The sequence below is a fragment of the Pezoporus flaviventris genome, unplaced genomic scaffold, assembly GCF_033815535.1.
Source record: "Pezoporus flaviventris isolate CSIRO_AGI_PZ_B2104156 unplaced genomic scaffold, CSIRO_AGI_Pfla_v1 ptg000002l, whole genome shotgun sequence".
NCBI classification, from domain to species: domain Eukaryota; kingdom Metazoa; phylum Chordata; class Aves; order Psittaciformes; family Psittacidae; genus Pezoporus; species Pezoporus flaviventris.
Genome location: NW_026892550.1, coordinates 8,801,178 through 8,822,853, shown reverse-complemented (window position 1 = coordinate 8,822,853; position 21,676 = coordinate 8,801,178). Strand labels below are relative to the sequence as shown.

The 21,676-nt window shown below is 39.6% G+C and overlaps 1 protein-coding gene across 8 annotated transcripts in view; it reads left to right on the top strand.

Moving 5' to 3' along the window:
• Window positions 1–21,676, top strand: part of SORCS2 (sortilin related VPS10 domain containing receptor 2) — a 546,630-nt gene that overhangs the window by 158,871 nt on the left and 366,083 nt on the right. The window lies entirely within an intron of this gene.

Here is a 21,676-nt window from a genome sequence, read left to right as displayed (position 1 = left end):
AGGTTGTTTTTCTAGTGTGACTTGCTGTATGTTGTGGTTACCAGATGTTACAGCAGTAGGATATATCATATTATTTGAGATTCTTTTAAAATATAATTTGTAGGTATGCTAAATGGCTTGTGGACAAATTACTTTAAGAAGTCGGTGTAGTTTTCTTGGGGTTTCGGGTGATTTTTTTTTTTTTTTTTTTAAGCCACCAGTATTTTCTTTTTAAAATTAAATGACCAAAAAAGCTGAAGCTTTAACAAGGTATAGGGATTTTGATATGTTCATGTAGAATCTAATGGGACTGATGCATCACAATGGACTATGTAAGTGATCACATTCATGTAACAGGAGATACTAATGTAACACTGGCTGAGTCTGGATAGAAGGAAAGAAAAAAGAATCAGACCAGCCAATTTGGGTTTTGTGGGAGGAATTTTATACTAAGTGCAGCTGTCAGTCTCATCATTCCCACTGAGACATTCTTAAAAGCAGAAACTAATCAGTGTAATGAACATATATTATGGGGGTGAGGATTAGATGCTGAAATAAAGTGTCTTGATTTTTTTTGGTGTGTTTTTGGTGTTTGTTTGGTTTTATTCTGTTAAAAGAAGCCCATGACACCCCTGATATTTACAGAAGCATGACAGAAACAATCTCACAGCATATCCAATTACACTTAGAAATATTGTGTGCTTCCAAGGTGCTACAGGCATGTAGGAGATCATTAAAAAAATCCTTGTGTGTGTTATAAAAGAAATCTTAGTTGATCATCAATTAAATGGTACTCTTCTTTATTACATCAAAACTCAGTCACATCTGAAGGATTGTCTCCTGCTGTAGGAATATCGGGATTTAAAAGCAGACTAATAAAAACCCCACGTTGCAATGCATTTTTTCTTTAATTATAAACTGCAGCTGATCAGTGATGTTTGTTAGTCCACATTTTGAATGGAATAAAAGTTGGTTTGGAAGGAATTGCTGCTGTCTCTGTCAGCAACACAGTTGTCCTTTAGAAAATGAGCCCTAATTCTGCGAATACTTGGTATGTGCCTGGATGTGTTGCTGAATCATGGTTTCTGTGCTGGAAGTACAGGCTTGGCTCCTCCTAATTGACTCCCCTTTGGGATGTCAGAGTATTGGCTGGATGGGATTCCGATTCTGGGAATCCTGCACACTTAGACTGTGGTTTTTTTGTTGAGGGAATATCTTGTGCAGTAGCAGAACTATGTGAACTTGCCTTTCCCTTCTGTGGCGCAACTAATATATTTGTTAAATAGAAGCCTGTGTTTCAGTGCTTCCTAAAGGTCAGATTTCTGTCCCCTTTGAGCACCCTGTACAGGGTGGTAGGGAAGGGTTGTTTTAGAGTTTATTATGAATATTTGAGAAAGTCACCATTCAGGGTTGGAAAATGTTGCTCACAGAGCTGAACAAATCCATGCTTGTTGCAGGGAGTGTGGCCACTTGCAGCTGCATTGCTTTATTTTACTTTATTTTTCTCCAGAGCTATGGGTCCTTTTGCTCTGAACGGTTCTGAGGCCTTCTCTGTGTGTTTGTGTCAGTTTAACAATACCGACATTTTGTCAGCGCGTTTTGGTTTGCTTTTGTTGTTTGTTTGGTTTAGTTTTTTTTGATGAGCAACTTTAGGACAGTGATTCATGACATTTTTGGCCATTAGCCTCCATTGTGGTTTTCACAATACACCATTATTTTCTTTCTTCTTCCTGTTGGGCTACTAGCCCAGATTCCTTCCACTTCAGTAGCAGGATGGATTCAACAGAAATCTCTCTGGGCTCAAACAGAAAAATGACTCATCTCCCCTTGCTCATCTACACACGTACATCTTAATAAGAAGAAATTTCTTTAATAACTTTGTTATGAATGTGGGATATAGATTCAGTCTTGTCTTTGCAGTCTGTTAAATGTTTCATGTTGATGAATGTGTTCAAAAGAGTTAATGTTATCTTACAGCCGAGTGACTGTTTGAGGTAGGTCCTGCTCACTCATTCTGCCATACAACCCTGCTGCCCATTCTGGCTGCTCCACCTCATTGCAGTAGGAGATGTGAAAGACATGCTTTGCAGCTACATCCATGGTTGCTCTGGGAAACCGGGCACCCTGGCTAAAAACAGTCTCCTCTAAGTTAGCAGCTTTGCCTGTGAATATACAGGCATGAGAAGCTGATTTGGGTAATAAGAGATTCCCATGGTGGACTGGGAACCAGTGCTGTCTAGGAGGAGACAGACCAGGAGGAAGACGGAGATGAGATGACAAAGATGTAGTGATTTTAATCTTAGCATTGCTACTCTATGGAGTACTTGAAGTTGCATCCTTTAATTTTGCTAAATACTGTGTATTTCCTTAAGATCTTAGCTGAGGCCAGAATTTCATCACACTAAATGCATGTCTGCAAGAAAGCATTCGTCTCAAAACCTCTAATGTTTTAGCAAACCAAGGGCTATGTGTGGAAAACAAAGACTTATTACATCTTTACTCTGCTCATGGGGAGCTAAAGTGAAAGAGACTTAAGAGGCTGAAAATTTACCAAGAAAGGAACTCGATCTGAATTTTGTGTGTTCAAGATGTGAGCCTCCACACCAATTCCCCTGTTCTCCTTATTCTGTTTGACCTGGCTTGTATCCCCTCCCTCCACAGAGCTTTCTGTAACCCCACTTCTTTCCACTTGTGCAGCTGAATTGAGCACATTCTGCTTCCAGGGGGAATTCCTGTGCTGTGGGGCAAAGCTCTGCTCATCAGTGTTTTATTTGTTGGTGGAACCGGCTCATTTTGTCAGCTATGGAAGATTTTGAGCTAGATCGTCTGTGGTATGAGGAGGAGAATGAAGATGGGGGCTGGGAAATGCCATAGATAAAGGCTTAAGTGGTCAGAATTTAAATCTTAAATTGCCAATTGCATGGCTGGCTAGAAAAAGGAAATGTGGGAAGAAGGAGGCAGTAAACATGATGATTAAGTGGATCTTACTCAGAGTAAATTATAGCATTCCTGAATGAGAGTCTTCTCTTTAACAGAGAAATCATTAAATGTTAAACTCACACTATTATTTGCGTTTCAGTGCGTTTCATTAGGTAGACTTGCATGCGCTGAAATATCCATTCTAATTAGTACTGGGAAGAAGTCTAGTGTACAGAGCGCTGCCTGGTAGGTATTTTTGCACTCTCTCTCAGTGAACTCATTTTATATGATGATGATTTCCTCTAATTTTTAATTAACATGTCTAAGTTAGAGTTGGGGAGAATGATCAGTGTTTCATTAACTGCCTCACACTTGGAGATCTATGCAAACCTGATTGATATGGTTGCTACAGAGTACTTTGTCAAAATGAGCCATCCTGCCACTACCTTTCTCCCGTTGCTTTCCAGTTACATGCATTTGAGTGAAAGGCAAGAATATTTCTTGTTCCCACTCTGGGGAAAATTATTGGCTCCAGCTCTCAGCATCACAATTAAAAATATACTTGTTAGTCCATAACAGATACCCCTAAACTCATAATGTTTAATATGAAACATTACTAAAGTCTATTGTTGATACTGATTTGTTTAACCAAATATACAAATGAATTATAGTATCTCAGTGGAAAAAGTGGTTGAGATATGTGAGTGCAGGATGGTCTAGTGGTAAAGGTGGTGTACTTATAAGGCTCTGGTCCCACCTCTGCCCCTAACCTGCTTAATGACTGAGATCAAATCACTGGGTACAATATTGGTATACTAAAGAAAGTCTCTTACTAATGAGTATGACTAATAACAGTCTCTTCCTCCCTCAGAATGACTGTGTTCATACTGAATGTTTTTCAAGGAATTTAGGTTAAGTTGTAATTATTGTAGCTATAGGGTTTCTTTTGCCATACTGTGATAATGAGAAAGGAAATGAAAAGAGCAAAGGTAAAAAAAGAGCTGAAACCCAGCAATGTATTCAGTATTCTGTCCACAAATTATGTCATGAAACTGAGTTGGGTATTGTGAAGTCTAAGTAGAAACGCTATCTCTGAACTTGCTTTATCTAAGGAAAACCAAGCCTTTTTACAGCCTGATTATCGTAGTAGGAAGAGCTAACTGCGATAGCAGTGATAGAGTTGATACATTATAAATTAGCCAAATATGTTTTTGTGAAGCCATTATTAAAAGGAGAATAAAAACTTTATAAACTGCTGAAAATGGTTATGGTATTAAAATATACTTGGTTTCCTCCAAAATTTTGGGCTTAGAAATTTGATCAAGAAATCTTTTGTCTTAAATTCCGATATTCACATGAGATATTACGGCACATGAGGTTAATTTAAAAGCAGTTCATGTGATATAGAATTACAGAATAATTGAGATTGGAAGGGACATCTGGAGGTCATCTGGCCTGCCTTCCTGCTCGAAGCAGGACTTGTATCAAAAGTGAGATGAGTTTATTAAGGTTTGTAAGTTGTTAAAGGTGCCTGGTCCAGGCACATTTTGAGATCTCCAAGGACAGAGATACCTCAGTCTCATTGGGCAAGTTGTTCTAGTACTTTCAGGGTGAAAGTGTTTGTCTTTTATATCCCACTGTCATTTACCTTACAGCTTATGTTTTTCCATCTCTTGTTCCCAGGTGTTGGGAAGAGTCTGTTTGTCTTCTGTTTATGTAGTGGAAAATACTGCTTTAGTTGTTGTCATTAGACAAATGGAGTTCCCTTACTTTTCCTTATCTGTCATGTTTTTCAGCTCTGTAACCATGATTCTCTACTGGACTTGCTCCACTCTCTCAGTCTTTGTTGCAGCTGGGTTCCCAAAACTGGGTGCAGTTTTCTACATTCGTTATGTAGTTGGTAGTGAGTTGCTGAATGATAAATATCAACAGTAGCATCCCTACAGCTACCTGGATGTAAGGAGACTTAGTTTATCTGCCAAACTTGCCATGAGGAATTAAATGCAACCTGGAAGGATGAGTTACACAAATCCTTGCCTTTGCACCTTGTATTCCAGTTCTGAGGGGAAAAAAAAAACAGATGGGAGAAAAACCCAGTTTGAAGAAGGGAGGAGGGCAGACAGTGCTCAGTTGTAATGGTGGTATTAAGTACAAATTCTAAAGCTTCATTTTCCTGGAGAGGTGATGAAGGAGCGAGTTATGGAGGGATGAGTGAGAGTATGTCTTTTGATTGGAGCAAGCACACTGTAGGGCCTTAAAGTTGACTGAAACACTGGAGCCACTTTAGTGCTAAGCATGATGTAATGCAATGAACAGTTTCCTCTTTTAATTGTCTCCAGCTCTGTAATTAGTAACCCATTGCGTTCTGAGAATAAAATTTATTTTTCCTGATAGGCTTTTTAGTGTTGGGTAAATATGACAGTCAGAACACATGGTGTTTTCTTAAAAGCTGTGAATTCAAATGATGGCTTGAAAAAAAGGATCTTGAGTGTTTACAATCCAAGGGAGGTCTGTCAGCTACAGAAGTTGGAGCATGTTTTCCACCAGCTAGAATAGCCCGTCTGTGGCAAATGACAGGAAAAATAAAGAAATAAATCTCCCTTGGGGAAGCAGGGGGGGCTTAATTCACAGTTTTGTGAAACTCATCACTTTAGTTTCTAGGCTTCGATTCTGAGTCCAGCGCTTGTGAGTATTTCCATTTTCAATCACTGATGTGAATTTTGCTGTTAAGTTTGTAGAGAGCATAAAAATTGCTAAAATAATGAAGGTTGTTGAAGGGATAATCTGAAATGGGTGGTTGGATGACAGAGGTCCAGCAAAATTCATTTTAGTATTGCCAGATAAAGAGCCGTGGATCAGGGAGTGAAAAAAATGCGTAAAAGACTCAGAGTAGAAAGGTGCTTTGGGAAGTAGCAACCCAGAAGTCAGTGTAAGGGTATTGAGGTGTAGCTTGCTCAACATATACTTAAATTGAATTGGTATGGCAACGAGGGCTCATGAGGTTTGTTCTCAGCGCTGAAATTCCCATCTATATTTATGGACCGAACTTGTAAGGTCTCTCTCTCTTTCATACCCCCCTCTCCCCTCCTTTTTTTTCCTCCCTCCTTGTCTCTGGCTGCAGACTTTATCTTGACAAACTTGCTTTCTTCTCCAGAAAATCAGTCTGATTCTACTTGGCAATCAGCCCAGGGAAGCAGAGACTGGTTAGACTAATTATTGCTGGAGGTGTAGGTAGAGGTCTACGAAGCCTAAGGCTAAACAAGAGGAGACAGATTAGAAACAGCTCTTTGGAGTCTGAGAGATGAATAATGTCTGGGCTTGGAAAGTTGTTGGATTCTTGGGGAGAACCTGGTGGTGTGGATGAAAAAATGCTGATTATTTTTCTATGTATCTGCATTCCTTTAATCCCTCCTCCGCATGCCCTAATTTTATGAGGCGTGCTTGCCAAGTGATCTTTCCCTTTTAGGAAAAGAACAAAATGTTTAACACAGCTCTCCAACAGCAGCACTGTGCTGGCTTATCCAGAATCACTATTCATGAAAACCTGTGATGAGGCTCCTGTAAACTATCTGTGGGCTGTCCATAAAGGTTATATCAAGTACAAGCTGTAAAATTAACTTGTCTTTGCCTCTGGTAGCTGCCGTTGTTCAGATCTCGGTGCTACCCCTCAGAAGTGTCCTCAATTCTAGAGCACATGCTCTGAAGATAAGGGGTGAAAGGTGGGGAGGGGACCCACAAAAGTGATCCAGATGCTGGAAAATAAGCTTTATGAGGTGCGGGGGGGAGGGGGGGGGGGGCACTAGTCATTAATCTTACCAAAGAGGTGATGTGATTGCTGTGTGTATTTCTATATGGAGATTTGTCAGCAGGGGCCTTTCAACCTCCTGTACAAGAACACGAGAAGATCCCATAGCTCAACACTGAAGACAAGCTGACCAGTAAGGACCAGGTGATCCCTTCTAGATTCAGACTTTGCATCTGAGATACCTTCATTCTTTCCTTTCTTCTGAGTGCCATTTGAGTGTCTGTGATGGCCTGAAATATCAAGCAGGATGATAATTGCCTGACACCTCAGAGCATCAATCCACAGGAGGTCAGGGGAGATCCCTTTTCCTACTGGACACATGCTTGGCTCTAGCTGCAGTCTTACCTGCCCAAGTGCACACGCACATACCCCCCCCCCCCCCCCCCCCCCCAGCAGGTATATGTTCCTTCAGGGAGCTGAGGAGAGGCACAGACTGGGATGAGACACTGCCTGAAATAATGGATGCAGAGAACCTAGATCTTTGGCTTATCACTTCTTTATACGGACAGCCTTCAGGAAATACGATTGTGTTTTGTGCTTTGAGGGCTGTTTCCACTGTCTAGAATTGTTCCTTCCTCATTGCTCCTTCAAAAGACCATCTTCTTCTTACACCTGTGTCACAGGCAGTTGTGACTGGGAATTTTCTCCCTATCCCCCCTTCCCAGTATAAGAGCAAAATATCAAATTAGTAATTTGGAATAAATCACAACATCATGCCTGTTTCTGATGCATAAACCTTCAGGAACAATCACAGGATCTTACACAGAACATGAACAATGTTAGGGTAAGTTAGACTAGGGGTATATGTTGGGACCTAGAACCTACATTTTAGTGAATGGAAAAGCTGGACTACAAAATGCCTTAGGAGCTCTCCAAGAGGCCTAAATACAAAAATAATTCACTTCATAGAAGAAAGGAGCCACTGCTTGTTTTGTTTTGTTTGTTCAATTTCTTTTTAGTTTAGGGAAGAATAACTTTGTCTGCCGCCATAGTAAACGTTTACCTCATAGCCTTTATCCACTTGGATTCAATATGAATTTAGGCAGAAAACATTTAGCTTTTGTGATCTTTATCTGCCATTATCTGCTCTCAGGTCTGTTATACTTTACTGCATTGAACGTTACTGGAATTAAGGTAGTAGTTGCAATTTCTCTAAGAAATACGGAATACCTATTTCCATGGATTTGCAGCTCAGTTCTAAGCATTCTGGATAGGAAACATTTAGCTACAGGCAGTTGTTTAATTTTTATTTCTGTTCTTTTTCTTTGGAGTAAAAGAACCTCAAACGTCATCTTCTGAAACGATAAACCAAACAGGTTGTTTTGGAGGCTGACTGATTTCCCCCTCCCTTTTTTGTTTTTGTCCATGCCTCTACCCCTCTTCTAGTTCAGTGGGACGGAGCCTTTTCTCTAGTCTGTCAGTGTGAAATAGCTTTCTAGTGATTCTCAGTTAAATGGTAATTAATTATTACAGACAGATGCAGAGGAATGTTTGCATCTCTAATGCATTGTTTTGCAGGGAGAGGAGAAAGTTGCTTTCAGTTGGATTTGTTTTGTTTTTTTTTAAGAAATACTTAGCAGCTGGTCTTGATTTTAGACAGATCCATTCTACAAACTTGAGACTAAGCCGCTTCTTAGTCATAATAGCACTCCTGGGTGTGGTGAGTTAGGGGTTCAGTCTGTGGATCTCACCGGCCTTGTTCACATTCGCTGGTTCTGCGCAGCCACAGACTGTTAGTACACTCTGCTCTGAAAAAATAAAAGTAAAAAGGAAAGGCAGCCTTAGGTACCCAAACAGACTTGCCTGAGCTGTGATCAAAGACCTTGCACGTTTTCCTAAGCTATTTCTCTTACGGCACTAGGGAGTAAATATTTCTTGGGGACTGACAGTTCTCCAAATAGCTTAGCCTGGTGAGAAAATGGACATTGCTTGAGTTGGCTAGGAACCAAGGAACTGAACTGATGTGTTTAAGCATCTGTTTTCCCCTTCCTGGTTGATGTGTTTCTCTACTAGCACACTTAATGCCTTTTTATTTTATTCATGGGGTACTCACATTATTTCCAGTATCTGATGGTTCTTATTTTTTCACTGTCATTCTCTGTGTCCTTTACATCCATGCTCCAGACCTCTTACTTATTTTGTTCAAAATATTTTTTATGATCTTGTGCCTTAGTGCACTTGATTAAAAGTGGTACGTGTCGCATTGCCTCCCTGAGAAATGCACTTCAGGCTGCTTCTGTCCTGACCTAGGGAAGGGAGAGGGAAGCTACAAAAAATATCAGTTCAGGTAAATGCTGTCTATTTATTGCCTCAGAGATTTAAGGTCCACCTTCTGTGCGTTAGGGAGTATGGAGGGGACTTGATTTCTTTCCCTGCTGCTAGAGAATCAATGCCCTTGAAATTGCACAGGTTTCTGAGCAGGGTGGTTTGTGATAGAAGTAGGAAATCTCTGGATTGAGTTAACAACTTCCAGCACTGAACTTCAATACTTGTAATTACTTTTCTCATATAGCAATAATAATGATGCTGTATTAATTAACTAATACTGTAATGCTAGCTTATTTTAAGTCTCTGAAAGAAAGCCTGAGCCATCTTGATCTGTATTTTTTCCTATATTGTGCACAAGAGTTTTCATTGGGATACCATTCACATGTTTGACTGTTGCTAGTCAGATTTTAGTTGAAATAAACTTCTGTTTCCTTATTTTGACACTCTTCCTGAAGAAATGTCACTCTTTTTCCCACTGGGAGAAAGAGAGTGTATTGCAGTATTGGCAGGGAAAATAGATCTTCCTTGTCTCCCCTTTCTCCCCCCATAAACCTTGATCAGCTTTTGACATGCTTCTGTCTTCAGGAGATGGCTGAGTAATCTTGAGTGGATGTTTTATTCATTTTATTGTGCCTACAAAATGAACTTCTACAAGGCTATTTCTTGGGCTGGATTGAAAGCATCTTTTCCTCTTCTGCTTGCTGCTGACAACTACAAGCCTAATGCCCAGTCTAAGATAATGGGATTGGGAGAGGTTGGAATATTAATTTCTGAGCTGATGAAAAGATTTCCCCTCCTCCCCAAAGTGGGGGAATTCAGGGAGTTGAATGTTGGTTTAGCTCTATGGGTGATATATTTTTCCTGTGGCCTTTAATCTTGTAAAATTCTTGCAAAATATAATATTTCTAAAAAAACCCTCAAATATATGTATGCGGTCATGGGTTAACATAACAGGTGTGAGGTCATTTCCAGTAGCTGACTTTCTCCTTTACATTGGGAGTGAACTTTTGCTTCAAGAAATGTCTATTCAGAGAGATCTTCAGAAGTGCCACTTCCCACTACAGGATAAAAAGCATTAAGTATAACCCTAGCTGTTCTCTTTGAGTAGTCTCATGTCCCTTATACCTGGCCTTTAATGTCATACATTTGTACAACTATATGCATTTTGTGGAAAACATAGCGCGGTTGTTTCTCCTGTGCAGGGAATATATGAGACTTTTGCAAATACTGGTTATATCAAAATCCAATCCTTCCCTTCAGGAAAGAAATTTCTAGACCTGATTTACTTTTAATATGTTTAGAATGGGCTTAATCCAGATTCCCATTAGTTTAAATAGGCTTTGGATCAGGCTCAAAATAAATGCATGGGTACAGAAGGGTGAGGAGGGAGCAAGAAAAATATCCGTTTGCTAATAACATGGAGCTGAAAAATTGCCCTTGGTTTGGGCTGTAGCCTCTTGCTCTGGTTATTAGCGCCTTTCTGTCATAGCATCAGTTAAGCCCCAAACTCAAGAAAAATAATTTGCAGGAATTAAAGGTTCAGATTTTTTTGGGGGGGAGGGGGTGGGGGGTGGGTTTGGAGGTGGGTGTGGGTTGGGATAAGGTAATTTCCATAAGAAAAAAGGCTCTTGAGTTGTAAACAGAGAAGCTATGCTGTAAGTTCCAGAAACAGAATATAAATAGAGACAGGCATTTACAGTACAAATATAGAACAAACTCATTAGAAGAAAACATTGGAAAATAAATAGAATTTCCAAAGACATGCTCAGTATAGTGGGCAACAGTAAATGTTCTGTACACTGTACAGAAGTTTTAACTATTTAGTAGTATTAAGTTCTGTAATAAAGGACCTTGACATGAAATACATCAGTCATACATGCCACTTTGAAGAAATTAAATGGTCTGGGGTTTTCAGTGGTTACAAAAGTAGTCTGCTGCACCTTCTGAGAGTAAATGTAGTTGCATGAGTTTCTTCTAAGTTTTTCCCTCTAATTTCCATTTGTTCCTTGGCAGAAAGGCAGGTAAGGGAAAAACTAATTTTTCCCATGTTGAAAATGTTGACTCTTTGGCAGAGTTTGTATCACATGTCATATAGGACATCTGTGGTATAGAAGCACATAACTGTACTTAAGACCTAGCTCTGTGAAGTGCTGGTGCGTTGCTCTGAGTCATGGGTACCAGTGTTAGGGTAAGTGGTCCTGAACAGATGCAAGACATGGGTCTGGGAACATCATGTTTTGGAAAAGAAGATCCTTAAGCTTAGTGGCACACAGAATTTATGTCATGTCTGTTTGTCCTGCTTCTCTGTTTGTCCTTTTCTTATATGTTGTTTTTTGCTCTGTCTGGACTTCTTCCACAATTTATTTAAGCATGGATTCATCCAGTCATTCTGAGAGGGTCAAGCTTGAAGGGTAGGTCATCCAGCATGATAAATCAATAGGAGCAAAGAAAAACAAACTTCTGAAGGACTATTTGCATAGAGATAGGCAAAACTTATCTCCAGAGGTATCTGTCTCTGTCTCTAGAGGCTGGTACATCCTAAGTTAGGTGGGATAAAGCAGAGTGATACATCTCTACCTCCATTTCCCAACTGTAAAATAGATGGTACTACTATATTATGTTAAGGGGATGTGAGAAATTACTGCATTTCAGAAAAGAGCCATGGGAAGATGGTGTAAGCATTGGAGTTCAGAAGTGCTGTAGGCATGAATTAAAAATATTTAGCTTCCAAGTCTTCTGCTGATTAACTGTTGTTACCTGTGCTTGTATCTATGAAGACAAAACGTAACACAAAGAAAGAAGTTCTTAATATATATCTAAAACAATCTGGGATCACAGGGGGAGAGACGAAGCATGAAAAATACCAGTCTTCGAGGGGGATAATTTCACATTAAGACTTTGTTACTGGAACTGCTTTGCAGCCCTAGCCACAGCCTGCTAAATGCTGACATACAGAAACTGTCTCCAAAGAATCTGTTGAATGCTCAAGACCTTGCTGGAGTAAAATAAAGAAATACAGATCTAATTTATCAGGATCTACAGTCTTTTCCTGCTTGTATCTACTTGTTCTGGAGGTCATTTAAAATGTATTAGAGGTTTAAGATTGGAATGTGAGGCTAATTTGAAACCTGGCTCTAAGGTGACCCATTGTGTTAATATTCTCTGTACTGGTTAAAATAAAGCATAGTGTCCTGTGTGACAGGATGGCGTTAGGTAGGGATCCAAAATGACATGGCATTGCCTGATGAAATAGCTGTTTCTTTTCACAGATAATGCTGTATAATTCCACTTAGCTTTACTGGCCCTGTGGCTCTTAAATTAATGAACACCTAGGGCAGAAGTGGGGTGTGGAAGTACAGAAAGCTGGCGAAAAGTCAGTACTCACAGATTGGAAACCTCCTGGTTTGGCTTTGGACTGAATGTGGAGAACTCTCCAGCACTCCCCTGGCCCTTTCCAATGTTTTCCTTGACATATTTGGCCCCTGACCAATTTTCCCAACTGCTCCCAAGCCCTTTCTAATAGTCTCCTAACCCAGTTGGATGTTCCCTCAGCTCTTTTGTGCTCTTTCCATTGGCACAGATATGAAGTTCTGCTGCTTCAGGGATAATGTTGAAGATAAATGTGCTTTCATCCGTCTTCCTCTCAGAGGGGGTCATTCCCTGTATTTTACAGTAGCTGAATTCTGTTAATGTCATTTGAGGTGTTCCGAATCTATTCTGAATATGGCCACAGGGAGCAGACAGGCTTGGCATTTCAGAAGGAAAGGTCCCTTGTCAGACCGTACGAGGGACAGGGTGTGAGTACTTCTGCTGAAATTAATTATTTTAGCAAGATAAGTAAAGATTAAATGGTTAAAATGAAAGGCAGATGTAGAGAGACCAACTTCCACCCAGTAAAAGGATGATGAGGAGGTGGCATTTGGCCTAGTCTGTCCCTGCATGAAGCTACAGAGCAAACGGTCCTTGTTTGGAGAGACACCTTGGCCCACCCCACTGCGGGGGGGTGTGTGTGGGGGGTGATTGTGTTGTGGGAATAAAGGACCTTTTGTTGACTGTGGTGTGTTATTCCTGGGCAATCCCCTGAATATTTTTCTTTTGCTCCTTCTCCCCTGCCCCCTTCTGGTTTTGTGTTGGTTTTTTCTTTTGTCATTGGAATAAGGGGTGTTAAAATATCCCTGAATATGCTAATGCTGTTCAATACAACACTCTATTGCAAAAGGTGTGAAACAAGTTTTGCATCTGCCTCTGCTATGTCTCTGGTCTTCTGAATGAGATCTTAATCAGCATCACTCTGTTGCTATAATACAACTGCCTTCATCTTCAGCACATTTGCCCTGGCAGTATGCCTTTCCGGAAGGAGTGTGCTTTTGTCCCCTTCGGTAGATCATGATGGCCATGTTTATCTTATTTATAAAGAATGAATTCAGGTCCTACGATATTCAGGAAATGTAAAGTCCAGTCCTTAGTCATGATAAGAAGGATATTAAACATTGGCATTCTTTGGATGATCTCGATGCAGCTTTAAAGTCCTTGCTCCCATGTACTGTCTTATAAAGCCTCCTTATGATATGCAATTAGGTCTTATTTGAACACTGTGAACCATTCTCAGAAATCATTAAATGTAATTTTTAGGTCAGTGTAGGTTGATGCAGCCTCTGATAAATATGTTATCTGGTACAATGATATTTAATCCTGTGCTTCTGGTGAAGACAGAGCAGCTGTGAGGGAGAGCATCCACTATGAACATATCTGCCAGCAGCCCTGAGTCAAATGAGCAGTCTTCCCAGCTTGTGGTATCCTCTACAGATGTTTCCATGTGTCTTTCATAATAATTTCTTTTTTGAAATAAAGAACATAATTATTTTTATATGGTTATGTCAAAACTAATAATAAAAAAAATCACTGACTTTGAAAAAGGATTTAGTGATGCAGATTGGATGCTTGCTTTGAATTTCTGTACTATTGAGCAGTAACGCTTCATGATAGACTGGGAATATTTCACAAACAGCATCTTAAATTTTATCTTTCTTCTCTGGTAGTGAATAGCTATGTAAGTGATGACCAAGGTGATCTGCCTATCCATAGTGTTGGATTCCTGAAATACCCAGAAGAGAGTAAAGATATTTTACGTATGTCTTCTATGGCTGACAGCTCAGTTTCCTCTTGAATTTTCATCAGAATGGAAAAGAATATTCAGACAATAGATTTGCTTCTGCAAGAATGATTGTTAGTTCAATTTAGAATACATTATTAGAGGAGATAAGTACTGCTAGTCTGTATTTCAGAAAAATTTACAATTAGGAGTCAAGCCAGAGTAGGAAAACAAATATTCTTGCTTCATGCTTTAGAAATTTGTCCTCTTGGCATGTTGCAGATGTGGTTTTAAAAGCTTGTCAAATGCTATGTTAAATATTTAAACCTAAAAAATATTCCAGTTATGTGGAAAAGGCAGTGGAAGAGAACTGGATATTTTTGTGTCAGAGGCGACATTAATTTGGGCTCTTTGAAAAAGAACAGGAAGTTTAATAGAGCAAGTAGTTAGCATGTTAGACACTGTTTCCTAAGCTGCAGATTTAAGCTACAGTTTTGGGTCTGGTAATTCTGCAGCCTTCAACTGAGTTCCTGTTTGCTTGAACGAGCTTTGCATTTGCAGGGTGCCCAAAAATTTCAAAGCTATATCTAATGATAGAATGATATCTAATGATAGAAATGAGCAACACCATGAATATGTTGGGGTAGCAGCATTCTGTATTGGCTGACCAAGTTTACATATGCTTTGATTTTTTGAGGACTGACCATTAAAAGTTACAAACACAATAGTCTCTGTCATGCTGTACCACCAAGAAGCCTGTGCCTACCCAAGCAGCCAACTGCTACAAACTAAAGTAAAAGCCTAACTGCCTGCATTGCAAATTACTGAGGACTGGAAAATGCATTTGGGAAGCACCTTCACTTATATGCTTCCCCCATTATTATACTTCTGTGTTTTTTGTTTGCCAGGGTTCTAGATTGATCTGTGATAAGAACCAATGTGAGTACTTCAGCCATATGGTGTGTGCTCTCTCTTTATCTGTTAAATAAAATTGAAATCAGTTGGTGGATTTGGAATTATCGGGTAGGGATGAACGGCCAAAACCACACATATATATAGTGCATATGCAGTGTCATTACATAAATGTAATATTCTTAGGAGCTTGCATTGAAAATCTGATGTCAGTTCATGATGTGAAAACTTCCTTTTTCTGAACTTGGACTATAGACTCTTGAAGGCAGTAGATTGTCTTTTTGTTCTGTGTTTGTACAGTGCTAACTCAATATAATCCTGTTCTGAGCTAGATAGTGGATTAACTGTACTGGATGTCTTAAAGTTACTCTTCTGTATAAATGTTTGCAGGGTCAATGTGTATAGTACTCCTTTTAAGATGGTTTTGAATCCGGAAGCAATCACAGCTGCCACTTTCAAGACTGTGCACTTACTCAACTCTTGTGGATAGAAATAACTCTTAGAGAATAGGAATTGAGCCATTATTGTGTCTTATCTTGAATTATGAACAAATTTGCTGCACAGAATTATTACTAATGCTTAAGACAAGTGCATTGGTCCGGTCAGTGACTTCATACACAGTAAGTTCTCCCTTCTCCCAATACAATTTAGTTGGAAGAACTATAAATCAAATTCTTTAAGTCTTTCATGTTAAGTCATGGGTTGCTTTTATGAACTTTATTGCCAGAGAGGAGTAGAAGCTTATGTAGTGAATTCTTAATAGCTTTAGTAATGGTCTAAATGTCTCTTTTCACTTTTCATCATAATGCTGCAGCAGAGTAAACCTAAATGCTTTTTTTTTTTCACTTACAGTTCTCCCAGTGTAATCAAATTATTGCAAAGCCATTAATAGTATTATGGCAGTTAGTCCATATAATAGACTTGTGGTAGTATAGCTTAATAGTGACAGTCTCTTGGTTTTACTTTTTTGTAAGAGCCTTTGTTTTAAATAATGAATGTAAAAACTAACGTTGACCTTAGCATGATGATTGAAGAGCCTGCTGCTGCAAAAGGGGAAATGGCTTAAGGGATTGCAGCAGTAGGTGGTTGCCTGTAATTTGCCAAGGAGTTTTTTGATTATTAGTTGTCAAGAAAGCTTTGGAAGTATGGGGTGTGGTGGTGATGAATTAATAGGCTGTGCTTAGAACATCTTGATCTCCCTGAAATACTTACAGTTTACAATGAAATAGTTATAGTTTAAAAAGCTGAAAAGGTGACTTATGTTGTGTTCTTGAACAAAACAGCAGCTTATGCTCTGGTCACAGACAGTATTAAGTACCTGCTCAAGTGACTCTCATAAACACTTCTCTTGATTTCAGTGGGTTCATTCACATGAATTAAATTAAACAGATGCTAAAAACTTCGCAGGAACTTGAGTCTGTCTGAGCAGTGTATTTTCCTCCTAGCTCTGGCTGCCCACAAGTATTTACAGCATGCTCTCACCTTCTAATAAACTTGTGAAAACACAGAAACTTGCAATCAGAACTTGCAAACATACATTTGAAAGTACCAGTCTCTTGCTATTAAACTTCTGAATAGATGTCAAAAAAAAAATAAAATTACTTCAAATCACAAATGGCAGGGGTCAAATAAAGCTTAATCCGTAAGATCTCCATGTAGATAGCAAAAGAGGGATCTCTGCTAAGGATGTCCATGAAAGAAAATATCATGGGGAGAGCATGGAGGAAAAAGGGGGAAATTTTTTCCAGAAGTCAATGTTTAGGAAAATAAAAAAGGATTATGACAAAATCTTCACAGAAAAAGAAAAAAAACCCAAACCCCAAAGATAAAATATAAACACCAGGGAAAGCGATTGATCTAGAATTCGTTCCTTTTTTCCTTTCTCGCCCCTCTTAGCTGACATGGTGATGAAAAGAGAGGATTAAAATGGGCTTCTTTAAAGCCAAATTTTTATTAGGAAATGATTAAAAGCACATTGTGTCTCTTAAAGTGAAGTTTTGCTCTTTTTTGGCCCAGCCTTCTGCAAAATATTTTCAGAAGAAAGCAAGAGAAAAGGAGAGGGGGAAAAAACGTAGATCCTTGTAACTTTTAATAATTCATAGATAATATCTGTGGAGTTTTCCATTCGCTTTGTATGTCCAGTGTTCACTGAAAACCCAGTGTTCTCATGAAGACAGGTCTACATCCAGAATGGATTTTTGCGTCAGAAACTGCTACAAATCTTTTGTTTGGAGATCTGTTTTGAACTATAAGTACCGTAACAGTTGAGAATCCACCCAGGCAGGAGCTAAACTATGAAAGCAGAGGAACGGCATGGGAAAATTTAAATTCTCTTTGTGCACCACCACTTTCCCCGCTGCCTCCCAAAAAAGAAAGGTACACAAAACAGAATTACAGTTATTACCTCCACTGAAAACTTCCAATGCACATTGCATATGACTTTTTGGAATCCTAAGGGATTTATCTTCTATACCTTTGCGTATCTGGAGAATTGCTGGCCAGCTCTGGCTTTATAGAGAGGTCAAGGGCTTTAGTAATGAAGTAAGTACTACAGCACTAATTTTGTGACAAAAGCTTTTTCCTTTTTGATTTTAAATCTGTGTGGTGTGACATGGTTGGGGTATGCCTGCCATGTAGTAAGAAAGTAAAACAATTTATTGGAAAGAAAAGGGTGAAAATACTGTCTCCTGAATTCTGTGCAGGGGACCTGACAGAGAACTGTAGTAAGATGCTCTGTTTATTCTGTTGTTCCTGAAGGTGCAGTGGGCTGTCACCTTGCTGCAAAGGGGCAGAAGATGCTGAGATCAAAGCAGGCGGTGGAAAACTAAGCAGAAAGCTGTGAGGTGCAATACAGACTTCTCCTAAGAGAAGTCTGTGATTCTCAAATACAGAGCAAGGGATTTGTTCCAGGCATCCATGTCTTTATTTTCAATCAAAATATTTATGTATTTTCACTTATATTTACTTAAAACTCCAAACACCCAAAATTTGTGAAGAATTAATGCCTAGGGACTTTTGTTTCAGGGTAACGAAAGCAGAATGGATACCATTCTTAAGTGTATTTGTCCAGAAACACCATCAAGTGTTCATCGATCCCTAGCATACAACGACTTACTGTTGCCACCTCCACTGACACGCTCTGGGGACTTACTCAAAGAACTGTGGGTGAATTTAAGATGAAAAAGTTAAAAATGGCTTCAGAAGTCTCCTCATAAAACAGGAATTTGGATGGACAGGCAGATCTCTAGGTAACCCTATAAATCCATCTTTAAATAAAGAATCTGGTAAATCTAATTCTCCTCCACTTCCTGTGTTTATTCTAGCTATAAAATAAATCTAGCTTTGTGAAATTACTTTAGCTGTCCATGTCTGATGGTAGTGTGAGCTGGTTAAGAATCATTGTTACTATGATTATTGTTCTGTTGCTGTTGTGGTTCAAGCCTCTCGCCATCTATAGGCCACCCAAGCACTTTCACTAGGACAGCCATGTGTATGAGCCATTGGCTTCTATCCAACCTGTAAAATGCTTGTAATTGTGGAGTCCCATTGAAATGAAATCAGTGAAACAGGGCTCTGCTCTTAGAAATGATGCACAGAATCCAGAGATCCTGCAGACCGTTACTTCTTTATTATGAAATGATTCCTTCTGTTCTTTGGATCTGTTTATTAATTGAGAAATACCCTGCTGTTGTTAGCAGAATCACCTGAAAAGATGCCCACAATCCAAAGGGCAGTACTGTAAAATCTGTTCAATAGCTGACCTACATTTTCTGGATACTGGGACGAAATCTGCTGGCACAGTTGAAATAGTGGTCAGCCCCCAGGCAGCCTCATGCTTAAGTTGACACAGGATTCTGGTAACAGTGTTTAAGAATTAAAAGATGGCTCATTATGGCTTGGGGTTTTGTTTTTTTTGTTTTCCCTACTAAGTAATTCTCCCTACTTGTGAAATGCAAAATAAAGAATTTTAATTTTTAAATGAATTTACCAGCCTCATTAGAAAATGCTGTCATGTGTTATTTCAGAGCTGTGACACAGATTAAGGCACCAATCTCGCAGTATACCTAAGACATTTTACTGCTTATGGCTCTCCCCTGTGAGAGGTAATCTGCAATTACCTGAAAGCCCTTGATTTGAGGTGTGTGGAATAACAGCAGCGGGGAGGTGATCCTGCCCCTCTGCTCTGCTCTTGTGAGGCCCTACTTGGAACACTGTGTTCAGTTCTCGTGTTCTCAACATAAGAAGGACATGGAGCTATTGGAACAAGTCCAGAGAAGGGCCACGAGGATGATCAGGGCACTGGAGCAGCTCCCGTATGAAGACAGGCTGAGAAAGTTGGGGCTGTTCAGCCTGGAGAAGAGAAGGCTGCGTGGAGACCTCATAGCAGCCTTCCAGTATCTGAAGGGGGCCTATAGGGATGCTGGAGAGGGACTCTTCATTAGGGACTGTAGTGATAGGACAAGGGGTAATGGGTTCAAACTTAAACAGGGAATGTTCAGGTTAGATATTAGGAAGAAGTTCTTTACTGTGAGGGTGGTGAGGCACTGGAATGGGTTGCCCAGGGAAGTTGTGAATGCTCCATCACTGGTGGTGTTCAAGGCCAGGTTGGAGGAAGCCTTGGGTGGCATGGTTTAGTGTGAGGTGTCCCTGCCTATGGCAGGGGGTTGGAACTAGGTGATCTAAGGTCCTTTCCAACCCAAACCATTCTGTGATGCCTTGATGAACTGTGGGTAGCAAGCAATACAGTGATCCCTCCCCTGCTTCCTGAAAGTCTGTCTTAGAAGAGGTGCTGAGGTACAGAAATGGTTTATCGGGAAGGTGCTTTGTTGCTGTTTCCATAGGGGTTACGTTCAAGGCAGGTGGATTGAGAGTAACCAAATAGGTGGTTTTATGTGTGCTAGTAACCAGTTTAATTTAGGAATTTAACGCCAGGCTTACCCTGTTGCAGGGGTGTTCCAACACACATTGCTGAAAATCATCTGAATTTTAAAATTATGTACAGGGATGAAAAAGTTGGCTCACTAAGGTCAGGATTCAGTCTCCAGTTCTGCATGAATATAAGGAAACAAAGTGTAATCTCTTATATCTTTCACTGTTTTCTTTAAAAAAACCCCAAACCTCCCAGGTCAATTTTTGTGGCTTAAGAGGAATTGCAATTGCTCAGAACAGCACGGTCTGAAACTTTTTCCTTAATAATTGGAGCCAGTAGATGCTCCCAGTAGTGAAGTTTCTTTCTTTTTCTCCTTAATTGCAAGCACCAGCAGAAAGCTGTATTTAAGACACAGACAATAGAATAAATAGCTGACCTGATGGAGCGTGCTTGGGCTGTAGCCAGAAATCTCATCAGTGGATGCTCTTTCCTTTGGGAAATGGTGCTTTCTCTTGGCTTAGTAAGACTTGTAGTAACCTATTTAAAAATAAAAGATGTTTTATTTTTTCTTGTTTTATTTTAAACCAAACCTTTATTTTTATAAATTATCAAATTCCAACAGAGTGGTCCAATAGGCTGTAACCCTTTTAAGAATAGGAGAAAATACTACTATTTGTGAATTACAGATTGGTTCTGCTTTTAGTTATATCAATATGCATCCCAGAATACGTGTTCTGAATTTATTAGATTTAGATAACCCTGGGTGAGACTGATATTATAACTCGGTTCTGTAAAATATTGGGTTATTTCCAAAGTGCCACATATATAATACCCGTGGTCTGGAATTCTCTCCCAAGTTCCAGCATACAGAGGCTGCAGCATAAATTTATCCTCAGCATATTAATTATCTGAATAATCAAAGTGAATGCGTACAGTTGCTGTTTGCTGGAGACTTCATCTGGTGGTCAGGGGCAGAGGAAGTGCCAGCTAAATAACAGCTTGCTCCAAACTGTTGGAGGCTGATGTTGACCCCACATTAAAGAAAGCCAACAGCTGTGCAAGGAACCAGAGACTCTTCCTTTTCTACCCCTGTGGGGTTGCTATGGGGACGTGGGTATAAGAACCATTAATATGGACTGGCAGCAAGTGAAGGAAATCTGTTTTAAATGATCTAAATATAAACCATGGCGTTCAGCTTGGCATACCAGTCATGGACTGGTGCTATACCCTGTTTGACCAGTGAATTTGTCATATGTAGAGCAAATGGAAAGTGTCTCTTCTTAACTCTTCTTAGTGACCAAAGATGTTTTATTTGTAAAATTTCTTTATATATGTTGTTGGCTGTGACATAGATGAGTAATTTAAGGAGTGCAGAGCCAGCTCTTGAAGGAAAAAGTGATTCTTCTAGGAACAAAAAATGACAGTTACGAAAGTTACATTTCTAATCTTGGAGTGAGGACCAGAGCTCATTTTCTGCCTGAATTTGTTATCTGGATAATCAAAGTTAAGCACTGTTTTTTTAGCTCTTTGGATTAAAACAATTGTCTGTCGCTGTTCAAGAGAGTTGCCTCCTAAATTTAAACTAGCAACCAGATTGGTCCTTCCTGCTGAGAAAGTTATGCAGATTGCTTGGGGGCTGTCATGTGGTGGTGGGATTTATGTGGCTATTCCAACCCCACTGCTCATGTGAAACGGGCAATCTTTCACAAAGTCACCAGGTTTGCAGAAAACTTCAAGTGCTGAAGTCACTCTTCTTGGAGAAAGGAAAAACCCCACTCTCTTTAGACTGATAAGAGGTAAAAAATAAAGTGAAATACAATTCAGATTTTTA